The 27,121-nt window shown below is 36.9% G+C and overlaps 1 long non-coding RNA gene across 1 annotated transcript; it reads left to right on the top strand.

Moving 5' to 3' along the window:
* Positions 1 to 27,121, top strand: LOC129658790 (uncharacterized). The gene is made up of 3 exons (XR_008717518.1): positions 1 to 40; positions 586 to 643; positions 26,991 to 27,121. It is a non-coding gene; the product is annotated as an uncharacterized LOC129658790 (long non-coding RNA).

Genomic DNA, 27,121 nt, shown 5'->3' with positions numbered 1-27,121 from the left:
GAGGATGAGATGGCTGGATGGCATCAGTGACTCGATGGATGTGAGTCTCAGTGAACTCCAGGAGTTGGTGATGGACTGGGAGGCCTGGCGTGCTGCAATTCATGGGGTTGCAAAGAGGCAGACACGACTGAGCAACTGATCTGATCTGATCTGATCTGATTATTTTATCATTGTATACAAACGATGGCTTTTTAAAATTCTATCATTATTTCTGAGATCATTTGCTGGACTTTGATAAAGAAAATTTTCTCATTAACTATTTGGTTAAGGTAAAGTACAGTTTCTACAAGAAACCTAGATAAAATTTGTCATATTTATCTTGACTTTCTTTAGAAGTGGTGTTGGTAACTATAGCCTATGTACTGTATATGGCCCATGCCTCTTTTTGTGTGGCCCATAAGCTAAAATTATTTTGTACATTTTTCACTGGATATTAATAAAAATAAAGGAGAACATGCAACATTAAGTAGACTTTTTGAAGAAGAAGGAGGAGGAAAAGAAGAAGAAGGAATAGGAGAGGGAGAAGCAGCAGAGACTGGATGTAGACCCTAAATTCTAAAATATCTACTTTGTGGTCTTTTACAGGAAATTTGCCACCCCCTGGTTTAGAATAAAGAGTGTGTGTCCTAGCAAATCACCAAAGGTAAAGATAAGCAGTAAGATTTTTTAAATATATATGTACTCATGAACTTTAATATAACTTGTGGTTTCAATCATTGCAGTTACTGTTTTCTTTGACACTATAGTTTTCCTAATATTAAGCAGTGGGAACACATTCAGTGGTTTCCTAGTTTTTTTAGTTAGTTTTGTTTGGAATGTTACTGGATTCCAGTGATACTTGATAGCGTCCTTTGTTTCTGGCACAAGATGTTCCAGGACCATCTTGTACTTTTCTTGCCCTAGACTTGTAACCAACCATTTCTTTAAGAGTTTTGGTTCCTTTTAGTGGGGCATCATAATTAGAGATCCAAATCTGGGTGTTAGTGGCGCTAATCACTATTGAATCATCTATGTTTGTAGACTAGCTTGTTATTTTTCTATGCTTTTTCAATGAATGGAGTTTGAAAGTAGTTATTAGTTTTAGAAATATAAGAATAAGTATTAAATCTTTCTGATATTCCAAAATAATTTATAAAACTATAAATATTTTTCATAACATTTGATTTTATTCAATATCTCTTTTGTGCTGAAATCTTTATTGATAATATTAGCATAATTTCTTGTTTTATCTATAATATGTTTAAAAATAATACTATTAATGAATATAGTTAAATTTATGTGTCCTTGTTTTATGTGTATTTTTGTTTAAAGACACATTATTTAATGTGCATGGTTGTTTCATTAACATTGAACTCAAAGCCAGCAGCACTATTATTTATTTTAAAAGTAACTTTTCTAAGTTACAGACACATTTTCTCTGTAAGGCACAAAGTAGCCTACCTGCACTTAGGAATACTAGATACCACTTTAGCACTATGCTTGGGGTCCATTTTAAACATCAAATTCACCACCAAAAAAAAAGCACAAAAATGTGGACAACACGCACTAATGAGATGGTGATGAGAACACATTTTTATAGTAACTGAGCTAAAACAAGGCGGTGCATCACCTTTCTGACATCACTGAGAATTTGTACATTGGGGAACTCAAATAACATGAATGCTTGGGAAAGATCTGTGAGTATTGGTTTTGTGGTTACAAATAAATTATAGCAACTAGACAGATTCTCAAATATGGAATCTGTGAATATTGTGAATCTGTAGGTGAAAGAGTCACAGGTAACATATAAATAGGGAAGAGATATGATATAGGAAGTGTAGGAAAAGGTTATATCAGATTGACTCCAAGCTTGGAAATTTTAACCTGGTAGAATCTATGAATGAGACAAGAGCATTACAGATTTTATGCTGCCAAGTGATAAGACTGTAGTTTGGTTTTATAATGATCACTCTATTTATGTGGTGGGGGGAGAGAGGTGTGGTGAGAAAGAAGTTAGAGACAGATCCAAAGCTATAACGCTAATCCTGGGAAAAAATTGTAAGGCCTGTCTATAGCAAGGAAGTGGCAGTGGCTCAGTGTGAAAGGGTGGCCCTGATGACTGATCCAGTGAAAGATAAATAAAAAGGAGGAATCAAGGCTGACTTTATGTGTGAGAGGTATGCCATGTAATCCCTCTTTATAAACAGCCAATTCTAGAAGAAAAACTGGAGAATTAAGTTTAGTCAGTGTAGGGGAGGACATTTTTTTCTTTCCTCTCTTAGTGCTTAAAAGTAAACTGACATAAGACAGATTAACAGAAAAAAACCATTAAAGTTTTTTTTTTTTTTTAACATATACATGGGAACCTTTACCAGAAATATGAAGATTAAAAAAAGCAGAATTAAAAACTTACACTGAGTTGGACAAAAAGTAGTAATCTGTGAAAATGTGACAAGGCAAAGGGACTTAGGCTGGGGTAGTTAATTGATGGAGAAGTCACCAGGAGGATAAAGATTAGTTTAACAAAGTTTGTGAAAATTTTTCTTGTTTTTTACCTCCCATCCTTGGTGACGAGAATGTTTCTTTCCTTCTAATATAGAGAGGACACCTTTTACATAACAATTTCATCTACTTTTAAGAAAAAGAAGAACAGTCAGAGTGGCATTCTTGCATCTGATGCTTTTCAACTACATTTGACTCAAAATAGTCAATATGCCAGAATGGCATATTTTGAGATAGTGCATTCTATACTGCTTTACCATGTTGAGTTTTAGTTGCCTATAGGATATCCAGGCATAGATTTCCAGAAAATACTTAGGCATATGAATTAGCCTTTCAATGAAATTAAGTAATGACAAGCGCGCTGAGGGCTGAGTTCAAAAACAAAACAAAAACAAAATACAACTAAGAGGTTGAATGATATGGAAAAGTATGTGAAAGAAGCAATTTTTTAAAACGTGGCCAGAATGTTAAGAAGGAAACGTAGGGTGTTTTCATGGAAGCTGAACAGGAAAGAATTACAACAAAAAAGTAGATAATGATGTTAATTGTAGTAAAGAAGTTAAATTCAGAAAGGCATCCAAGAGATTTGGCAATTAGGAAAGACTTGATGACCCTACCAAAGAGAGTTTTACTGTAATGAAAGCCAAATTGGTTTAGATTGAGAGGGAAACAGGTGGTAAAAAATTCTAGGCAGCCTGTTTATGACCAAGCACAAAACAGGCTTCTCAAGGTTCAAATCTCAATTGTGCCATTTGAAAACTGTGTAGATTTGGAAATTAGTTCAGAGTCTCATGCTGTTGTTTTGTCATCTGTTTGATAGATTTGATAATAGTACTTACAGAATATTGTTCTGAAAATAAATGAGTTAATGCACTTGTGTTTAGAATATTGGCATGTGTTTGTATGCATGCTTAGTCACTCTGTCATGTCCTGCTCTTTGCGACCCCATGGACTGTAGCCCACCAGACTCCTCTGTCTATGGGATTCTCCAGGCAAGAATACAGGAATGGGTAGCCATTCCCTTCTCCATGGGATCTTCTTGATCCAGAGATCAAACCCAGGTCTTGCAGGCAAATTCTTTACGGTCTTAGCCACCAGGGAAGCCTAGAATATAGGCATAGAGTATGTGATTAATGAACTAATAAATTGTATTCTGACCCTACATTTTTATATTTACTAAACACTGTTAAAAAAGACAACAATCAAAAGAAGCCTCTATATAATTTTAAATCTATTCATTGAAAACAGAAGACTTGTAAACACTACAAATATCTTTAAAAATCGGGAAAGTCCTTGTTTACTATTAAGCAAAAGCAGACTGTAGAAAATTTGTTATACATTGCAGTTTCACAAAACCAAAGTTTATTTCTGACTTTTAGATCAAGTTCTCTTTAAAGAATCTTTACAATATTTCTTATACATATTTAACTTCAGTGTTTATCATTTTAAAGTGTATTTTGTACCATACTTTATACTGTTTTACATCTTAGTTCTACTTAGGCTTAAAAATATATTAAATTTCTGTATTAAAAAATTAGTAAGAAGAAAAAAATGTACCTTTATTTTATTTGATTTCCAGTTTAATCAAAATGTTATGTTTTATTTATTTATCCTTTCACATCATGAAGTGTTGAAAATTTTTTAATGTTGTGGCTTTCTTGGACGTTGCATTACCATGAAACTGCAATGTTTTAAGTGTGAAAGCATTAGACTCTCAAGTTTGATTTGGCAGGAATACTTTTCTTTGGCAAACCTTCAGCTTCAAATATATACATGCCTATTTGTGGTTTCTTATGGTTTTAGGCCTCTGGGGAGAAAGAGATTGGCTTAATATGGTTAAAAATATCTGTGGATTGCTGGCAGGTAAAAAGGGAAACAGACAAGAAAAAAACTGACTACATAAAGGATTCTCAAAAGATGTCCCCAAAGGGAAAAAAAAAAAAAGTATTCTGTTAACTATGTTAAACAAAATACCCATATTAGGTATAGTTCATACTTGACAAAATTGTGCTAGATATTTATTTTAGCTAGATTTGCCTTGGTATTAATCCCAGCTATTCAGTTTTCTATTTCTGGAACTTAACTGTTAGAATTGTCTTTACAATAGAAAATGTCTCTTCTCTCCTGAGCAATTCACAGTTGTCTCACCAGATCCTCAAGCTCAATTTCCCCAAATACATAATTATCAGTTCTCTACTATCATTCCATTTCCTCCTATATGAGTCGATTTTTATCATTTTGGAGGGTCCGGGATCCTTTCATTGTTCTAGCATAATTCAACAAAAAGTTCTGGGTAGCTAATATGTGCTGTATATTATTTATATGTTCTTGTGATTGAGAAATGAGGAAAATATGTACGAAGATCCCAGTTTGAGACCTTCAACTTAGAGAACAGTCAAGTCTACAGTACTTATTTGAAGTCATTATAATCAAATATTTCTAATGATAACAATTAATTAGAAGGCTTAAACTCTCTTGAAATCAGAAAATAAAGCCACACACTAGAAGTGAAAGCAGAAATCAGTAGATGTGAAGTCTTCAGGGAATAATGATCTCATGGCATTTACAAAACTATAAAAAGACCAGTAAAGCTGGAGTTTGGTGAAGGAAATGGTAACCCACTCCAGTATTCTTACCTGGAAAATCCCATGGACAGAGGAGCCTGGTGGGCTACAGTCCATAGGGTCACAAGAGCCAGACACAACTTAGGGACCAAACCACCCCCACCAAGGCTGGAATTAAAGCTTGGTTGGAAGGCAGGCATTTGGGATAGCTTATGAGATGAATATGAAGATGAAGGAAGGGGTTATACTATGCAGAACTTAAAACTTATTAACGTATTTTTTGAGTGCTTTGTATAGATATTGTTTTAACTTTACTATTATTTAAATTCATTCAGTTTTCATAATAATTTCATAGTGTTGATATATATACAGTGTGACTGTATAGTACTCAGTCATATTTTTTGCTGGTAGAGTCCTGGAAACAAAACACAGATCAGTGTATTCTTTTGTCTTATTCTTTCAACTGTGATTGAGTTGTTTTTAAAAGACAGATTCTCCTGCAGTGAATAAATATAAAAGCTATAAACATTTTTTTTAAATAGCTATTGAGAGGCATTAGAAAAGCACCTGAAGGCAAACAGGACTTGAGAAACTAGGTTGTTAAGATAGGACATAAAGATAAGTCCTAAATTCTTCACTGATTTTAAACCCAAGGTGTTAGCATATGTATAACTTAAGCAGGCTGATGTGTAACTTATACAGGCTGATCAGTAGCTCAGTGCTTTTGTTAAACTGAAGAAAGTGGGTAGACAAAACAATGGAATTAAGGATTACAAATTGTTTCTACAAATTATAACTACAAGTTACAACTAAAGGGCTGAGATCACAAAACAAAAACTATAGGGAAATAAGTGTGGAATCATGCCGTGCTTTTTCTGGAGTATTTCCTAATCCCTCTGTTGCATAAGGTAAGTGACCAAGAAGCCAAGTTAAGCAGAAGAATCTGAAAAACTAAGCACAACTTTAACAGTAACATAGTGCTTCTTTTTCTGTTGTATTCACTCACTTTTGTGTATTCTTTAGATTCCACATATAAATGATGTCATACAGTTTGTATCCTTCTCTGTCTGACTTGTTTCACTTAGTATAGTGAATGCCCTCTAGTCTATCCATGATGCTACAAATGGTAAAATTTTGTGTTTTGTATAGTTGAATAGTATTCCACTTTCTATATAAACCACATCTTCTTTATCCTTTTTTTCTGTTGGACACTTAGGTTGCTTCCATATTTTGTCAATAGTAAATAATGCTACTATGAATATTGGGGTGCATGCTGCTGCTGCTAAGTCGCTTCAGTCGTGTCCGACTCTGTGCGACCCCATAGGCTGCAGCCCACCAGGCTCCCCCGTCCCTGGGATTCTCCAAGCAAGAACACTGGAGTGGGTTGCCATTTCCTTCTCCAAGGCATGAAAGTGAAAAGGGAAAGTGAAGTCGCTCAGTCATGTCCGACTCTTAGCGACCCCATGGACTGCAGCCTACCAGGCTCCTCCATCCATGGGATTTTCCAGGCAAGAGTACTGGAGTGGGGTGCCATCGCCTTCTCCTCATTGGGGTGCATGTGTCTTTTCAAATTAGATGTAAATTAGAAGTAAAAACCTGTCACTGTTTGCAGGTAACATACATTAAATATATATATATATCCTACAGATGCCACCAGTAAATTATTTGAGCTTATCAATGAATTTGGTAAAATTTCAGGATACACAATTAATATTCAGAAATCTGTTGCATTTGTATACACAATGAAGTATCAGAAATTAAGGACAGAATCCCATTTACCACTGCATCAAAGAGAGTAAAATGTCTATGAATATAGCTACCCAAGGAGGCAAAAGCCCTAAACTCTGAAGAATGCAAAACATCAAAAATGATGAAAGAAACTGAAGACAATGCAGATGGAAAGATATACCATGTTCTTATACTGGAAGAATTAATATTGCTGAAATGACCATACTACCCAAGGCAATCTACAGATTCATTGCAATCGCTATCAAAATACTAATGAAACTTTTCACTGAACCAGAAAAAAATGTTCTAAATTTGTATGGAAGCACAATAGACCCAAAATAGCCAAAACAATCTTGAGAAAGTAGAACAGAGCTAGAGAAATGACTCACCCTGACTTCAGGCTACACTACAAAGCTGAAGTCATCAAAACAGCATAATACTGGCACAAAAACAGACACATAGATCAGTGAAACAGAATACAGAGTCCAAATCCACACACTTATGGTCAATGAATCTGGGACAAAGGAGGCAAGAATATACAATGAATAAGACAGTTTCTTCAATAAGTAACGCTGGAAAAACTGGACAGTTGCCTGTAAAAGAATGAAATCAGAACAATCTCTAACATCATATACAAAAATAAACTGAAAATGGATTGAAGACCCAGATGTAAGACTGGGTGCTATAAAACTGCTAGAGGAAAATAGAAGTAGAACATTCCTGATGTAAATCACAGCAATATTTTTGGATCCATCTCCTAAAGTAAAGGAAATAAAAGCAAAAATAAATGAATGAGACCTAGTTAAACTTAAAAACTTTTGCACAGCAAAGTAAACCATCAACAAAATGAAAAGACAAACTCCTGAATGAGAGAAAATATATGCAAAAGGTGTGACTGATTAATATCCAACATATATAAACAGCTCATGCAACTCAATGTCCAAAAAATAAGCAACCGAATTAAAAAATAAGCAGAAGAACAACTGAATAGACTTCTTCACTACAAGGAAATGCAGATGATCAACAGGCACATGAAAAGATACACATCACTAATTATCAGGGAAAAGCAAATCAGAACCACAGTGAGATATCATCTCACACCTGTCAGAATGGCTATCATCAAAAAGAACACAAATAACACATATTGGTAAGGATGTGGAGAAAAGGGGATGCTTGCACACTACTGGTGGGAATCTACATTAGGCAGATGCTGTGGAAAACAGTATGGAGCTTTCTCAAAAAAGACTAAAAATAGAGCTATCATATGACTTAGCAATTCTACTTCTGGGTAAATATCTGAAAAAAGAGAAAACAATAAAAAGTAAGATTCTATAAATAAAAAATAATTTGTAGAAATTTAATGAAGGTATTTTTCTCTTTGAAAATAGTTATCTGTCTCCATCCCTGTGTTACTAAAAAAAAAGTACCTCATGATAAAATATTGAAAGCAAATGAAAGATGTTTTCAGGGAAAAAACAAAACAGAGAATTTAGTTTAAGCAGAGGCTTCCCAGGTGGCCCAGTGGTAAAGAATCTTCCTGCCAATGCAAGAGCCGCAGGAGCCCCAGGTTCGATCTCTGAGTCAGAAGATCCCTTGAAGGAGGCAACCCACTCCAGTATTCTAGCCGGGATAATCCTGTGGACAGAGGAGCATAGTGAGCTAAAGTCCATGGGGTTGTGAAGAGTCAGACATGACTGAGCATGCACACACTTCTAAAAGAGCTCTTCAAGTAGAGGGAAAATTACCTATAACAAAAGCATAATATTTGCAAAGGAAGAAGAACATCAGAATGAGGAAATAAATAGGCAAATGTGAATTCATATTGATGATGTAAAATATTATGAGTCAATATATTTTAAAAAGCACAAAGAACAAAGAGAAGTAAAAGAAGATCTTACGAATCTAAGATCCCTGCACTGTCTTAGAAATGGTGAAAATACTAATGTACATTACACTACAGGAAGTCAAGGATGAATATTGCTATCTCCAAAGTAACCATAAAGAAGTTGAGAGAGTATCATGATAATCAAAAGAAAATTGTTAATAAAAGATAAAGAAAGGCAAAAGAGATATAGTAAAATGGATATAAAACCATTAGCTGTAAAACTAAGTGTATCACTAATTGATTACAAGTAAATAGATTAAAAAGTACCAAGAAAAGAAAAGATTGCCAGATTTCATTAACAAATCAACAATTATGTACTGCTTAAGGAGATGTGTGTGAAATCTAATGATGCAGAAATATTAAATTTTTTTTATATTTAAAAGTTTATTGTATGAATACTACCCGCAACTACTAAAATGTTGAATAGCCATACAATAACAGACAAAGACTCTAGCAAGAAACATTACTAGAGATGAAATAGATATTTAACTGTGATAAAAGACTCAATCTATCGAGACAATATGAAATTCTAAATGTGCTTATATCTGACAGCATAGTCACAAATTATATAAAGCAAAAATCTATGTAATTATAGAAACATAGAAAAGTCAACAATTATTGTGGAAATTTTTAATAAATATTTCAAATAACTAGTACAAGATTTAGAAGATATAGATTTGAATAACACCATTAACAAACTAGCTGTAATTCATATGCATAGGTTCCCATGTCCAATAATTGCAGCAAAATGGCTATTTTCGAGTGCAAATGGAACATTTACCAAAATGCTGGAAGGAAGTCTGAATACATTTCTAGGGATAAAAATAATAGAGAATATATTTGTAAACTAATTGAATTAAACAAGAAAGCAATAGGAACAAGATGACAAAAACATTACGTAAACTTTTCAAAGGATGTAAAAAGAGGGGAAACTGTTATTCTTCATGACATGAGCATAAGCATGATACAAAACCCTGACAAGAAATACATCAAGAGAAAGGGAGGTTATGAGTCAGTGTTTCTCATAAGCAACATCACAAATGTCAAAATAAATATTTGCTAATTGAATCCAGATATATATATATATATATATGAGAATTTCTGAATATTCAGAAACAAGCAATTAAAGAATATATTCTTAATGTGAGATAAAACATCTGCAATACAAAAACCTTCAGAAAATGTATACCACATGACCGAGCAATTCCAACCCTGGGCATTTATCTGGAGAAAACCATAATTTTGAATAGATGCATACACTCCAATGTTCATTCCATCACTATTTACAATAGACAGTATAATATATAAAATAGATAATTAAATGAGTACTTATTGTATAGCAAAGGGAACTCTACTCAGTGCTCTGTGGTGATCGAAATGGGAAAGAAATCTAAAAAAGAGTGAGCACAACTGATTCATTTTGCTGTACAGCAGAAACTAACACAACATTGTAAAGCAACTATACTCCCATAAATACCAGAAAGCATGCATACTTAATTTTTTTGAAAAGAAGACATCTCTATTTTTGAAATACTGGAAATATCCCTCACACTCCAATTTATAAATAAGGCAAGAATATGCTTTATCATCATTTCTACTGATCACTGTTCTGAATATCTTAGCCAGTAAAAAATAAGAAAGGTAATTTTACTACTAAAATAAATAAATTGAAAAGGTTACAGATAAAGATTAATATGAAAATCAAATGTATTTCTATGCTGTTATGTATTGATTACATATTTGTAAACAACTGCTGGGAAAGATTGAGAGCAGAAGGAGAAGAGGGCGTCAGAGGATGAGATGGCTGGATGGCATCACCAATGTGATGGACATGAACTTGGGCAAACTTTGGGAGATGATGAGGAACAGTGAAGCCTGGTGTGCTGCAGTCCACAGGGTTGCAGAGTCGGACATGACTGGGTGACTGAACAACAGAGAATAACCTTAAAAAGTGATAATATATACAGCATGTCAGTAAGATATTTACAATATCCCAACATTTAACCTTTATATTACTTGCTGCTGCTGCTGCTAAGTCACTTCAGTCGTGTCCGACTTTGTGCAACCCCATAGATGGCAGCCCACCAGGCTCCCCCGTCCCTGGGATTCTCCAGGCAAGAACACTGGAGTGGGTTGCCATTTCCTCCTCCAATGCATACAAGTGAAAAGTGAAAGTGAAGTCGCTCAGTTGTGTCCGACTCTTGACGACCCCATGGACTGCAGCCTACCAGGCTCCTCCGTCCATGGGATTTTCCAGACAAGAGTAGTGGAGTGGGGTGCCATTATCTTCTCCATTATATTACTTAGGAAAATTAATTATACAGAATGTACAGTGGTAATAAATATATGTAATAACTAACAGAATCTCCATGTTTGTTTCCAAACCCATGGAATAAGGACTCTTGTGATAGGAAACAAAAAGCGTCATCCCCTGGAACCATTCCCACCCATTCCAGTTAACACTGAGTTAAAAAACAAAAGCAATACCATGTCTCTGTGCTGTGCAAATCAGGCTATTAGGTTACACCTAATTTCCATATGAGCTATAGGACTCTGTGTCTGAAGTTCCAGTTTCAATTGGAAGCTCAGAGTTTTAACCACTGGAAAGTAAAAGTGAAAGTTGCTCAGTTGTGTCAGACTCTTTGTGACCCCATGGACTATACATCACATGGAATTTTCTAGGCCAGAATACTGGAGTGGGTAGACTTTCCCTTCTCCAGGGGATCTTCCCAACCCAGGGATCAAACCCAGGTCTCCCCCATTGCAGGCAGATTCTTTACCACCTGAGCAACAAGGGAAGCCCCTTAACCACTTGACCACCAGGGAAATCCTAAAATTTTAAATCCTAAAAGATGATGCTGTTAAAGTGCTGGCAAATTTGCCAGCACATTTGGAAAACTCAGCAATGGTCATGGGACTGGAAAAGGTCAGTTATCATTCCAATCCCAAAAAAGGGCAATGCCAAAGAATGTTCAAACTACCATACAATTGTGCTCATTTCACTTGCTAGCAATGTAATGCTCAAAATCCTTCAAGCTAGGCTTCAACAATAGGTGAATTAAGAATTTCCAGATAGGTAGGATTTAGAAAAGGCAGAGAAACCAGAAGTCAAATTGTCATCTGTTGGATCACAGAAAAAGCAAGAGAATGCCAGAAAAACATCTACTTCTGCTTCATTGATTACATTTAAGTCTTTGACTGTGTGGATCATAACAAACTGTGGAAAATTTTTGAAGTGATTGGAATGCCAGACCACCTTACCAACCTCCTGAGAAACCTGTATGCAGTTCAAGAAACAGCAGTTACAACTGGACATGAAACAACAGACTGGTTCAAAAGGAGTGGAAAGGAGGACATCAAGGCTGTATATTTTCACTCCACTTATCTAACTTATATGCAGAGTGCATCATGCAAAATTCCAGGCTGAAAGAATAACAAGATGGAATCAAGATTTACAGGAGAAATATCAATAACCTCAGATATGCAAATGATACCACCCCAATGGCAGAAAGCAGTGCAGTTCAGTTCAGTCGCTCAGTCGTGTCCGACTCTTTGTGACCCCTTGGATTGAAGCATGCCAGGCCTCCCTGTTCATTACCAACTTCCAGAGTTTACTCAAACTCATGTCCATTGAGTCAGTGATGCTATCCAACCATCTCATCATCTGTCTTTCCCTTCTCCCACCTTCAGTCTTTCCCAGAATCAGGGTCTTTTCAAATGAATCAGTTCTTCGCATCAGGTGGCCAAAGTACTGGAGTTTTGGCTTCAGCATCAGTCCCTCCAATGAATATTCAGAACTGATTTCCTTTAGGGTGGACTGGTTGGATCTCCTTGCAGTCCAAGGGACCTCAAGTGTCTTCTCCAACACCACAGTTCAAAAGTATCAATTCTTTGGTGCTCAGCCTTCCACATAGTCAAACTCTCACATCCATACATGACTACTGGAAAAACCATAGCCTTGACTAGACAGACCTTTGTTGGTAAAGTAATGTCTCTTCCTTTTAATATGCTGTCTAGGTTGGTCATACCTTTTCCTCCAAGGAGCAAGCGTCTTTTAATTTCATGGCTGCATCACCATCTGCAGTGATTTTGAAGCCCCCCAAAAAGAAAGTCCTCACTGTTTCCAATGTTTCCCCATCTATTTGCCATCAAGTGATGGGACAAGATGCCATGATCTTCATTTTCTGAAAGTTGAGTTTTAAGCCAACTTTTTCACTCTCCTCTTTCACTTTCATCAAGAGGCTCTTCTTCCTTGCTTTCAGCCATAAGGGTGGTGTCATCTGCATATCTGAAGTTATTGATATTTCTGCCAGCAATCTTGATTCCAGCTTGGGGTTCTTCCAGCCTAGCGTTTCTCATGAGGTACTCTGCATAGAAGTTAAATAATCAGGGTGACAATATACAGCCTTGACAGACTCCTTTTCCTATTTGGAACCAGTCTGTTGTTCTATGTCCAGTTCTAACTGTTGTTTCCTGACCTACATACATATTTCTCAAGAGGCAGGTCAGGTGGTCTGGCATTCCTATCTCTTTAAGTATTTTCCACAGTTTATTGTGATCCACACAGCCAACAGCTTTGGCATAGTCAATAAAGCAGAAGTAGATGTTTTTCTGGAACTTTCTTGCTTTTTTGATAATCCATCGAATGTTGGCAATTTGATCTCTGGTTCCCCTGCCTTTTCTAAATACAGCTTGAATATCTAGATGTTCATGGTTCACATACTGTTGAAGCCTGGTTTGGAGAATTTAGAGCATTACTTTACTAGTGTGTGAGATGAGTGCAATTGTGTGGCAGTTTGAGCATTCTTTGGCATGCCTTTCTTTGGGATTGGAAGAAAAACTTACTTTTTCCAGCCCAGCTATGAGGAACTAAAGAGGCCCTTGATAACGATGAAATAGGAGAGTGGAAAAGTTGACTTAAAACTCAACATTCAAAAAACTAAGATTATGGCATCTTGTTCCATCACTTCACGGCAAATTGATGGGGCAATGATGGAAGAAGTGACAGACTTTATTTTCTTGAGCTCCAAAATCACTGTGAACAGTTACTGCAGCCATGAAATTAAAAGATGCTTGCTACTTGGAAGAAAAGTTATGACAAACCTAGACAGCATATTAAAAAGCAGAGACATTACTTTGCCAACAAAGGTCCCTCTAGTCAAAACTATGGCTTTTCCAATAGTTAGGTATGGATGTGAGAGTTGGAACATAAAAAAGGTTGAGCACCAAAGAATTGATGCTTTTGAAGTTCAGTGGTGGAGAAGACTCTTGAGAGTCCATTGGACAGCAAGGAGATGAAAACAGTGAATCCTAAAGGAAATCAACCCTGAATATTAATCAGAAGTACAGATTATGAAGCTGATGCTCCAATAATTTGGCCTGATGTAAAGAGCTGACTCACTGGAAAAGACCCTGATGCTGAGAAAAATTCAGGGCAGGAGGAAAAGGGGACGACAGAGGGTGAGATTGTTGGATGGCATCTTAGACTCAATGGACATGAATTTGAGCAAATTCCAGGAGGTAGTGAAGGACAGGAAAGCCTGGTGAGCTGCATTTCTTGGGGTCACAAACAGTTGGACCTGACTCAGCGACTGAAAAACAACAATGATTTCCTCTGCTATATAAAAGCTTGTAAGTTTGACTAGGTCCTTTTTGTTTATCTTTTATTTTTATTCCCATTGCCTTAGAAGACTGACCTAAGAAAACATTGGTATCATATGTCAGATAATATTTTGTCTATATTCTCTTTGAAGAGTTTTATGGTGTCATTATCTTGTATTTGTCTTGAATTCATTTTGAGTTCATTTTCTGTATGGCATAAGGGTGTGTTCTAACTTTATTGATTTATACACAGCTGTCAAACTTTCCCAATACCACTTCCTGAAGATATTATCTTTTCTGCATTGTATATTCTTGCCTCTTTTGTTGCAGATTAGTTCATCATATATGTGTAATTTTATTTCTGAGCTGTTCCATTGGTCAATATGTCTGTTTTTGTGCCAGTAACACACTATTTTGATTACTGTAGCTTTGTAGGTTTTTCTGAAGTCTGGGAAGGTTATTCCTCCTGCTTTGTTCTTTTTCCTCAGGATTGTTTTGGCAGTTCTGGGTCTTTTATGGTTCCATATAAATTTTAGGATTATTTGCTTTAATTCTGTGAAAAGCTTATGGCTATTTGATAGTGTGTGTGTGTGTGTTTAATCACTCAGTTGTGTCCAATGCTTTTTGACACTATGAACTGTAGACCACCAGGCTCATCTGTCATAAGATTTTCCCAGCAAGAACACTAGAGTGAGTTGCCATTTCCTCCTCCAGGGGATCTTCTAGATCCAGGAATTGAACTGGCATCTCTTGTGTCCCATGCATTGCCTGTGGATCACATTAAATCTGTAAATATTATGGCAATGTTAGCAACTATTAATTCTTCTAATCCAAGAGGATGAGATGGCTGGATTGCATCACTGATTCAACTGACATGAACTTGGGTAAACTCCAGAGATGGTGAAGGACAGGGAAGCCTGGCATGCTGCAGTCCATGGAGTCTCAGAGTCAGACATGACTTGGTGACTGAACAACAACAACAACAATCCAAGAACATAGGATATATTTCTATTTCTTTGAATCAGGAATCAAGGACATTTAAGTCTCAAATTCAGCCCAGAGAAACATTATACTTGTCATCTTGAATTCATTTTGACATGAATTTGGGCAAACTCCAGAGATGGTGAAGGACAGGGAAGCCTGCCATGGTACAGTCCATGGAGTCACAGAGTCGGACATGACTTGGTAACTGAACAAAGAAATATTTTTATTTCTTTGAATCAGGAATCTAGGACTCTTAAGTCTCAAATTCACCCAGAGAAACATTATAGCTTTCCTCCATGAACAAGTAAAAGGAATGTAGATAAATATTATAAAGGGAATATACAATTTTTTTGGTTAAAATCAAATGTTGGTTAAAATTACTCAATCATACACATAGAAGGGTAATTAAACAGGGCTTTGATAAAACACTGCCTAGCAATCAGTTTTCCTCAAAGAGAAAATATGGTGATTTGCAAAAGATGCTCAAAAGAAAAGGAGTAGTAGATGAATAAGATAAAGAGAGAACAAGTAAGAGAAGGAAGGAAGGGATGGAAGATGGAAAGGAGGAGCAAGAAGGAAGATATGATTCAACTGGAAGAAGAAAGATCTTTTGGAAAAGATCAATCCCATATTTAGTGATATAAATTGGAAAAATGATATATTAAAAGGAAAAGTTAATGCCTTCAGATATAATTACTCATAAAGAGATATATAAAGGAGGAAGATATATTAGTTGTTACCAATTCATATTGAGTCTCCAGTGGAGCAAATTCTGGAAGAATAGATTGGATCATTCTTCCAAAGCAAGCTAAGGTTCAAAAAAATAATTGAGAGATGCTTCTTAAATTTCCATAGTAAGAGTAGTTTGGAAGCTGTCCCCTTAAAGATTGAGACTCTAGGCTACACAGTTATAAAAAACAATTCACTGACTTGAGAAGGGATGACTGGAAATATTGAAATAAAATATTCAGGCTTTAATAATTGATTTTCAAGATATTATAAGTGGAGCTACAGATACTGCCTGTGCCTAAGTGATGTGTAAAATAAGACTTCTAAGGGAAGGTCCACAAAAAGAGACACATTAAACATAGATGACAGAAACGCAAAGAGACAGATTGATTCCAGGCCTGGGTAAAGTTTTGATGGGAGAATATCTTCTGGGTGTCATTTTTCCAAATCAAGAAGAATTTAAAGACGAAACAATTTATTTGAACAGTGAATGGTTTGGAGAGTCAATGAACTAATTTTTTATTATTTGAAAAAAAGCAAAATGGCTGTCTGAGGAAGCCTTACAAATAGCTGTGAAAAGAAGAGAAGCGAAAAGCAAAGGAGAAAAGAAAAGATATACCCATTTGAATGCAGAGTTCCAAAGAATAGGAAGGAGAGATAAGAAAGCCTTCCTCAGAGATCAATGCAAAGAAATAGAGGAAAACAATAGAATGGGAAAGACTAGAGATCTCTTCAAGAAACTTAAGATACAAAGGGAACATTTCATGCAAAGATGGGCTCAATAAAGGACAGGAATGGTACGGACCTGAGAGAAGCAGAAGATATTAAGAAGAGGTGGCAAGAATACACAGAAGAACTGTACAAAAAAGATCTTCATGACCCAGATAATCACAATGGTGTGATCACTCACCTAGAGCCAGACATCCTGGGATGCAAAGTCAAGTGGGCCTTAGGAAGTATCACTATGAACAAAGCTAGTGGAGGTAATAGAATTACAGTTGAGCTATTTCAAATCCTCAAAGATGACGCTGTGAAAGTGCTGCACTCAATATGTTCTCAAATTTGGAAAACTCAGCAGTGGCCACAGGACTGGAAAAGGACAGTTTTCATTAAAATCCCAAAGAAAGGAAATGCCAAAGAATGCTCAAACTACCGCACAATTGCACTCATTTCACACGCTAGTAAAGTAATGCTCAAAATTCTCCAAGCCAGGCTTCAGCAATACGTGAACCATGAACTTCCAGATGTTCAAGCTGGTTTTAGAAAAGGCAGAGGAACCAGAGATCAAATTGCCAACATCCGCTGGATCATCAAAAAAGCAAGAGAGTTCCAGAAAAACATCTATTTCTGCTTTATTGACTATGCCAAAGCCTTTGACTGTGTGGATCACAATAAATTGTGGAAAATTCTGAAAGAGATGAGAATACCAGACCACCTGACCTGCCTCTTGAGAAATCTGTATGCAGGTAAGGCAGCAACAGTTAGAACTAGACATGGAACAGCAGACTGGTTCCAAATAGGAAAAAGAGTACATCAAGGCTGTATATTGTCACCCCACTTATTTAACTTATATACAGAGTACATCATGAGAAACGCTGGGCTGGATGAAACACAAGCTGGAATCAAGATTGCCGGGAGAAATGTCAATAACCTGAGATATGCAGAGGACACCACTCTTATGGCAAAAAGTGAAGAGGAACTAAAGAGCCTCTTGATGAAAGTGAAAGAGGAGAGTGCAAAAGTTGGCTTAAGCTCAACATTCAGAAAACGAAGATCATGGCCTCTGGTCCCATCACTTCATGGGAAATAGATGGGGAAACAGTGGAAACAGTGACGACTTTCTTTTTTTGGCTCCAAAATCACTGCAGATGATGATTGCAGTCATGAAATTAAAAGATGTTTACTCCTTGGAAGGAAAGTTATGACCAACCTAGACAGCATATTAAAAAGCAGAGACAAACTTTGCCAACAAAGGTCCGTCTAGTCAAGGCCATGTGTTTTCCAGTGGTCATGTATGAATGTGAGAGTTGGACTACAAAGAAAGCTGAGTGCCAAAGAATTGATGCTTTGAACTGTGGTGTTGGAGAAGATTCTTGAGAGTCCCTTGGACTGCAAGGAGATCCAACCAGTCCATCCTAAAGGAGATCAGTCCTGGGTGTTCATGAAAGGACTGATGTTGAAGCTGAAACTCCAATACTTTGACCACCTGATGCAAAGAGATGACTCATTTGAAAAGACCCTGATGCTGGGAAAGATTGAGGGCAGGTGGAGAAAGGGATGACAGAGGATGAGATGGTTGGATGGCATCACCGACTAAATGGACATGAGTTTGGGTGGACTCTGGGAGTTGGTGATGAACAGGGAGGCCTGGTGTGCTACAGTTCATGGGGTTGCAAAGAGTCGGACACGACTAAGCGAATGACCTGACCTGATCTTACAGGAGGTAACATATGACAACAAATAGAACATTATGAAAGTAGAGATCTGTAAGATATTACAGTAAGAAAGAAAAGGGGAAAGGAAAATGAAAGAAAATATAGACTCAATTTTAGTCCAAGTGCAGTAAAGATGGAAAGGAAAGAACTGGAACTTGTACTCACTCAGTTAAATTGTCATAAAAAGGATAAAAATATAGAGATATTCAATATTGTAGGCATTTATCTACTCCTGCTGCTCAAAGCCTTAAAGCTACACAAGCCTTTAAAATGCTGAAGAAAGACAGTGCCTAGGAAAGTACATGTAGAGCTACTGGTTCTGATTTAACTAAGCAGTTCAAGAAGTATCAGCTGCAACCTCAGTTCAAAAATTTCTTGAGAACAAATATATTACTGAAACAAATTTGAAGGTGAGGGATAAAACTTTCCTAGGAGTCAGGTGTCAAGTGAAAGCCTATGGAAGACATGTCATCCCCAGAGACCATATCCAGCTCAGCATAGGAAGAACTTATCAAGCAGGAGAGTTTGACATGTTGGATGTGCACATTAACTCTGGGCTGGCCAAAATGTCATTTTCTGAGAGGAGAGAGAATATGTATCAATGACTTCTCCCTCAACAGGAATGTGTGTGTGTGTGCGCACGCTTGCTCACTTGGTCATATGCAACTCTTTGCAACCCTATGGAGTGTGGCCCACCAGGGTCCTCTGTCTATGGGATTTCCCAGACAAGAATACTGCAGTGTGTTGCCATTTCCTACTCTAGGAAATCTTCCCAACCCAGGGACTGAACCCGTGTCTCCTGTGTCTCTTGCATCAGCAGGCAGATTCTTTATCGCTGAGCCATCTGGGAAGCCCCCAACGAGAACATGCACAATGCCAAACTGACCACTTGAAAGAAGTTTCCCAATTAAGTCTAACACCTCAAGTTGTACACTCTGGATGACTAGCACAGAAAAGCTAGCATCCATTGAGGCAAAGACAAATTTTCTCCATATACTCTCCTTATGTGAAACACCTCTACATCTCCATTTTATATATTAGAGTCATTCTCGAGTCCTGTGTTTACCTGAAATAATTGCTTTGCTGGCTAGGGCTTGACATTTTTATTGTTGTTGTTTTTAATATAGGGGGTGAGGGGCCAGTGTATGATCATCTTCATCATTCTGCTGATGCAATCACTGAGGATATGGTCAGAAAAAAAGAGCAAGGTCTCTGCTCCCCTAGGGACTACATTCTAGAGAGGAAAATGCATAGTAATCAGGCAAACATAATAATAAGATAATTTTTGTTAGTAAATACTTTTTAACATTAGTTTTCTTTGTTATGAATTAAAAATGCTGCCCTCTTTATAGCTATTGCTGTTATGGTTTTTCCAGTAGTCATGTATGGATGTGAGAGTTGGACAATAAAGAAAGCTGAGTGCCGAATTGATGCTTTTGAACTATGGTGTTGGAGAAGACTCTTGAGAGTTCCTTGGACTGCAAGGAGATCCAACCAGTCCATCCTAAAGGAAATCAGTCCTGGGTGTTCATTGGAAGGACTGACGTTGAAGCTGAAACTCCAATACTTTGGCCACCTGATGCGAAGAGCTGACTCATTAGAAAAGACCCTGATGCTGGGAAAGATTGAAGGCAGGAGAAGGGGACGACAGAGGATGAGATGGTTGGATGGCATCACCAACTCGATGGACATGAGTTTGGGTGAACTCCAGGAGTTGGTGATGGACAGGGAGGCCTGGTGTGCTGCTGTTCATGGGGTCACAGAGTCGGACACAACTGAGCGACTGAACTGAACTAAACTGAACTGAGATTAAATAAGATAATATGTGGAAAGCATTTAGTGCAGTAAAAATTATAGCTCTACTACAACTGTTTCAATAGGAGTGCATGTTTAACTTCTGTTTGACTCTCTCTGTAGAGTTTTTTTTTCTTGCCTATAAAGTAGCACATGCATACTTTAACAAGATTTAAACAACGTAATAATTTCTTGACTGTAACACAATGAGAATTTCAGTTTAACTTCGAGAATCTAGGCCCTCAGTATCCCAGGGTTTGCAATATTCTATTGTCTGTGTAAAGTCTTTGCCTTCATTAGTAGCTTTAAGGAATTTAAGATAAATATTTGCATACGAAAGAGTATTTGTTGAAATGATCCCAAATCAACATATGCTTTGTTATTTGCAGTATTCCCCCTAGGAAGTAGGATGAATAATAAATGGCCAGACGTAGAACTTATTTAAGTACTTCAAAAATGTTTATATTTCAGGCATTTAACCATAACCTAACTTCAGCTGTGTTTTTGTCTTGAGACACATATTTTTTTTCCAAATTGTATGCATACAAAGACCTTCAAACATCTACTGTCTATTTTGATTCCTTTTTTTTTTTTTTTTGCTCTAGCAGAATTCAGTAGTAAGAATAATTAAATGGCGTAAAGAATACTATTTTGCTTTCATCTGATAAGTTGTGTTGCTCACAAGGAAGCACCTATAGGTCAGTGGTTGATTAATATGAGTATGAAAACATTGTAAAATAGTCCTTAACCTTACATACAAAATATTTTAAGTTTATACACTATAAACAAGCAGATAGTTTTACTGTTCATTTTTAAAAATAAATATACTGAAGGCTTTAATTTAACAGCCATTTAGTGGCACTTACTGTGTGCTGGGCAATGTTTAAAGCAATTTACAAATATTAACTATTTGTAATACCTAGTAAGAACTAATGAATAAGCTTCTAATACAGCCTCTATTTTGCAGTTAAAAAAACTAGGGCAATAGAAATAAAGTAAATTTCCAAGTTGCACAGCTAGTAAGTAACCAAGCCAGATTCAGCACCAGCAGATAGGCGTCTGAGTCAGGGTTCTGAACCTTAGGCCTCTGCTGCCTCTTGCTTGAAAGGCATGTAGACAAGGTCACTTATGGGTTGTGAAAGAAAAGTCAAAGCTGGTTTTGTTTAACATTATAAATCCCTGAGCTTCTGCTATCTCTTTTTAAAAATATTATTTTTTCTAATATTAAGTAATAGTATTCTAAGATAATTCTTGTATTTCTCAATAGTTACTTGATCTACATAGTTATTGAATTTGGCATGATTCTGCAAAAAGGAATGGATTGTTATTTTCTAGGGAACAAGAGATATTCCCACACTAATAGAATGTTCAGATATGTTTTATCAGACTTTTTTACATTCTTGGTAAAAAGTAGGATGCAAGAGTTTTTATATATAACACCAAATACATAATGGATTTTGTAAGGGTTGACAAATAATATTATCTAAGAGAGTCATATAGTGTGTTGCTGCTACTGCTAAGTCACTTCAGTCGTGTCCCACTCTGTGTGACCCCATAGACGGCAGCCCACCAGGCTCCCCCGTCCCTGGGATTCTCCAGGCAAGAATCCTGGAGTGGGTTGCCATTTCTTTCTCCAATGCATGAAAGTGAAAAGTGAAAGTGAAGTCGCTCAGTCATGTCTGACCCTCAGCGACACCGTGGACTGCAGCCTACCAGGCTCCTCCATCCATGGGATTTTCCAGGCAGGAGTACTGGAGTGGGGTATCATTGCGTGTAGAGAACAGTAATTATAAGTGAGTTTATTTCACTCATACTATATCCAAAAGAAGACTGTATATACTTGGATTGAACTTTCAAGTTCTTTTTTATTGATTTGTGACTTATCTTGTGTCCTAGCAGACTTTAGTTATGATATGTAACTATCAGCAATAATATAATGAAGCCAAATGTTTATAGTATTAGACACTAAAGGGTTTTGTAGCTCTGGTCCACCCACTAATTACTTGAAAACTCTGGAAAAAGAAAAGGAAAAAAAGTCATAGAAAAAAAAGGGCACATTTCAGCTAATTAATAGAGGAAAAATGAAGGATTACTGCATTAATGACATCTCACACTAAATTTGGATAATTTTATTATTCTAAATAATATTATGAATATATTAAATAATATTCTAAATAGGAATGAAATTGTTATTAGCTACTAATACCTTGAATCTTTTAGCATAGCAATGTAGCTAAACCATTAATCATATGTAACTTTTTCCCACTTAGAGCTATCATGTTCTGCTGTATTGTAATTCCAAATATGTGAATGGTTCTTCTCAGATGGCACAAGTGATAAATAACCCATCTGCCAATGCAGGAGGTATAAGACTCGGGTTCTATTCCTGGGTTGGGAAGATGCCCTGGAGGAGGACATGGCAAGCCACTCCAGTATTCTTGCCTGGAGAATCCCAAGCACCTAGAAGCCTGGCAGGCTACAGTCCATAGGGTCACAAAGAATGGGACAGTACTGAAGAGACTTAGCACAAACGCACATGATTAGCTCTTAATCCTGGGCAACTGCTTTCTAAAGCACAAAATCTCCAGAGTAAACTGACAAAACTAAATAGCTCTACAAAAATACTCCGAACTTTAATCTTAAATTTCTTTCACTTAATGTTTATCAAAAGTTCATTATTGAACAGTGGCTGATGAATTTGCATCACAATCCCTTTTCTAAGTCAGTCACTGGACTAATCTAGAATCTGGATGACCAGAGAATAAGCTGCATGCTCAGTCACTTAATATTTAACTAATAATTAAATTTAATTAATCAAACTTATACTGAGTTTATACCTTTCTCAGTTCAGTCACTCAGCCAATCCGACTGTTTGCAACCCCCTGGAGTGCAGCATACCAGGCTTCCCTGTCCATCACCAGCTCCTGGAGCTTGCTCAAACTCATGTCCATCAAGTCGGTGATGCCATCCAACCATCTCATCCTCTGTCATCCCCTTCTCCTCCTGCCTTCAATCTTACCCAGCATCATGGTCTTTCCCAGTGAGCCTGTTCTTTACATCAGGTGGCCAAAGAATTGGAGCTTCAGCTTCAGCACCAGTCCTTCCAATGAATATTCTAAAGTGATTTCCTTTAGGATTGACTGGTTGGATCTCCTTGCAGTCCAAGAGACTCTCAAGAGTCTTCTCCAACACCACAGTTCAAAAGCATCAATTCTTCAATCACTTCAGTTATGTACAATTCTTTGCAATCCTATGAACTATAGCCCACCAGGCTCCTCTGTCCATGGGGTTCTCCAGGAAAGAATATTGGACAGGGTTGCTATGCCCTCCTCCAGGGGATCTTTGACATAGTGCTCTAACCTGTGTCTCCTGCAGCTTCTGCATTGCAGGTGGATTCTTTACCAGTGATCACCAACCAGGGAAGTCCAGAGAATAGTCTATCTGGATTATATTGGGTGCATTTTCCTCTTGGAAAAGATTCCTCTGAAATGATTTTTTAAAACTTTCCTTTACCCTTTTCAGTTCTTCTGGCTGGTCTACGAGTCAAATTGACATGAGACAGGTTGACAAGAGAAAATCACATTTAACTTAATATGTAAGAGAATTCCACATACATGAGAGATTCAGGGACAGAAAGGTAAATGAAGTTTACATGCCATCCAAAGCTAAGGAATGGGAAAAGGACATGGGTCTTCCAAAGATAGGAGGGTCAGTCACAGGAATTTAAGAAGGATAGGTGTTTGATAATAAGATATTTACCCTGTAATGTAGATGGGACCATTAATTTATCTCCGGGTCCAGGAATAATTCTTTGTATGTAAAAAAAAAAAAAAAAAATCCCTAATTTACAGTCACCTAGGTAGTTAAGGAAGGGGCAGTAATTTCTCTTGAACCTCCAGATTGTCTTTGGCTCAAAATAATCCTCATGCAAAAGGGTATCACTTTAAGGAAGCTCTTTCTGAACCCCTACAGTTCCCTCCTCTGAAACATCTCTGGAAGTTTCACATATAAAAAGCTGAATGGTGACTATGAGGTCTTCCCTGGTGCTCAGACAGTAAAGAATCCACCTGCAGTGTGGGAGACCTGGGTTTTATTTCTGGGTTGGGAAATTCCCCTGGAGAACAAAATGGCTACCACTCCACTATTCTGGCCTGGCAATTCCTGGAGACCCTGAAGAGGAGAATGGATAAGTAGAGTCCTCTTTTTCATTAAAATAGTCTCTTAGTTCTGAAAGCAAGTCAGCTTAGTAAAATAGTCGTATCTCATTTCAGTAAGTAGTGATGCAGGTGTGCTTACAAAGCTAGGCCTCTAGCGCAGGCAATCAGGTATTTAATAAAAGGCATGTCTACAAAAACAAAAGAAAACAAGTTAGTGATTAGAGTTAACTATAATCCCAGTTTTTGAGTTCTGAAGCTACCCAGTCAATAAGAATCGTAGATGACAGTCTCAAAGCATTCTCAGGCTGAGCAAAAGCAGGCAGTGACAATTTACAGGTTTTCCTAGGTTGTGGTTTGAATGTCTTTGGTGATCTTTCTAATCAGCCCATATAAACAGGTATGAAGATTGTCCATACATAAGGTTATTTCTCTGAAACTTATATCAAGTTATCCAGCTTCAGTTTTCATAGCTTCAGAAAAGGGACAGCTTTAGTTCTCATCAGTGATTCTGAATAAGAAGGATAGGAGAAAAACTGAGAACATTAGTCTGAAGAGTCATAGCCAGATATTAAAGGAAACTAGAATTCAAGATCTTATCCAGTTTACCAGTAGAAAGTTTAAAAGACAATGGACACCCAGAAAGAGACTGACAATTTATACCAGCATCACACTGACCTTTCCTCCTAGACACCTTCAGAAATATTGAAAGAGAAATGAAAAGCGAACAACTGTCTTATGATACATTCTGGTATTATTGAAAGCATCAGGTTACCCAAAGTACCAAAATGGAAAGAGTCTCTCTAGGCCTAAAGGTCCTTCATTCTGTAAAATGCTGCCTTACAACTTGGATGGAAAAGCAGAATGAGAAGAGGTTTCTCAGGCCATCTTGTACTCTCTGTAGTCAAGACTGGCATCTGTGCTCTTGAAGTTATCAATTGATCTAACTTTCGCACACCAGAGGAGAGTCTAAATCCCAGTGGGGACCACATAGGGGACTTTAGGCAAGAAGAAAATGCCAGATTAGTAGGCAAGTCCTCAAGCAATTAGCCCAACTAATGGAGAAAGTTTATGTACAAATGGCTGGGCTTTCAAACCAGCTTTTTTTAAGGAAACTATCAAATCCCTAGATGTCAATTGATGTTAATAAAAAATTCTAAAGTTTTTCTGCTTGCCTGAAAAATGTACTCCTCTCTGGGTTAAAATTAATTCCTTATAATCTTAATGCTTGCTAATAAACACTTTCTTATAAATGAAAAAAAAATAAATAAATAAATAAAAAATAAAAATAAAAGACAATGGACAGCTCTAAAATCTAATATTCACAAATCTGAATTACTGAAGTTAATTTACCTAATATCCACAGATATGTATTACTGAAGTTAGTTTTTTCTCTATAAAATGACCCTTTTTTTCTATCAAAGATAGCCAAATTAAGATTACAACTTTTTGCTAAATAAGTCTGGTTTTAATAAACTTGTCCTGATTATTTACAAAGATGTAACAAGAATAGGAACTGATTATATAAGCTTTAAAAAATTTGCTCTGCCGGAACTTTTCCTAAGGAATCTCTCATTAAATATTTAAAAGCTTTTCAAGGCCAGGAAAGCTAAGCCAAAAACTTGCTATCAAACTTCACCTGTAATACTTATACATTGGGTTGACCAGAAAGTTTGTTCAGGTTTTTCTGTAATATCTTACAAAAATATTTGGGTGAATTCCTCTCTTTTTGAGATCATCAAATATCTTGAGGTTCCAGCACCTGCCAGGAAATGACTTTTGTTACTCACATGGTAAGGCTGCTGGGAACCCTATAAGCAAAGTACCAAGCTCTTTCCCTGAGGGGCTTTATTGGCTCCATAAAGTCAGTCTTAGTTTCTTAAAGCTGACTGGTCATATCGGATTTTATGCATGTTCCTAATATGATATTCCAGCTAAAACCTTGGTATTAAACCAGTGTTTCTAATTGTGTCCTATTATAAAGAGAACAGATTCTTATTGAGCTTAACCAAATAACTATATAGCCATCATTATAACAATACTAAGAGCTTCCAAATTCTAAGCAGATCAGGTAGAGAGAAAAAGATAAGTATTTCAACACTGCTTATAAAGGTATAAGGGCTTCCCAGGTGGTGCTAGTAGTAAAGAACCCACCTGCCAATGCAGGAGATGTAAGAGACCTGGGTTCAATCCCTGGGTTGGGAAGATCCCCTGGAGAAGGGCATGGCAACCCACTGCAGTATTCTTGCCTGGAGAATCCCATGGACAGAGGATCCTGGCAGGCTATATAGTACATGGAGTCAAAAAGAGTTGGACACCACTGAAGTGATTTAGAATGTATGCACATAATGGTATAATTTACCAAATTACTGTAAGTTATGTGTAGCTTAGGGAAAAAAACCTCATATCTGGAAAACAAAGGATTTTTAAAATATTAATATTGGATTGTTGAGCTTTAAGCCAACCTTTTCACTCTCCTCTTTCACTTTCATCAAGAGGCTTTTTAGTTCTTCTTCACTTTCTGCCATAAGGGTGGTGTCATCACTTCATGGGAAATAGATGGGGAAACAATGCAAACAGTGTCAGACTTTATTTTGGGGGTGATTTATTTATTTATTGTTCAAAATCACTGCAGATGGTGACAGCAGCCATGAAATTAAAAGACGCTTACTCCTCGGAAGGAAAGTTATGACCAACCTAGATAACATATTGAAAAGCAGAGATATTACTTTGTCAACAAAAGTCCATCTAGTCAAGGCTATGGTT

Source organism: Bubalus kerabau, chromosome 8 (genome assembly GCF_029407905.1).
Source record: "Bubalus kerabau isolate K-KA32 ecotype Philippines breed swamp buffalo chromosome 8, PCC_UOA_SB_1v2, whole genome shotgun sequence".
Classification (NCBI taxonomy): domain Eukaryota; kingdom Metazoa; phylum Chordata; class Mammalia; order Artiodactyla; family Bovidae; genus Bubalus; species Bubalus kerabau.
Note: the sequence above shows the minus strand (reverse complement) of the source record. Positions and strands in the feature narration are given on the sequence as shown.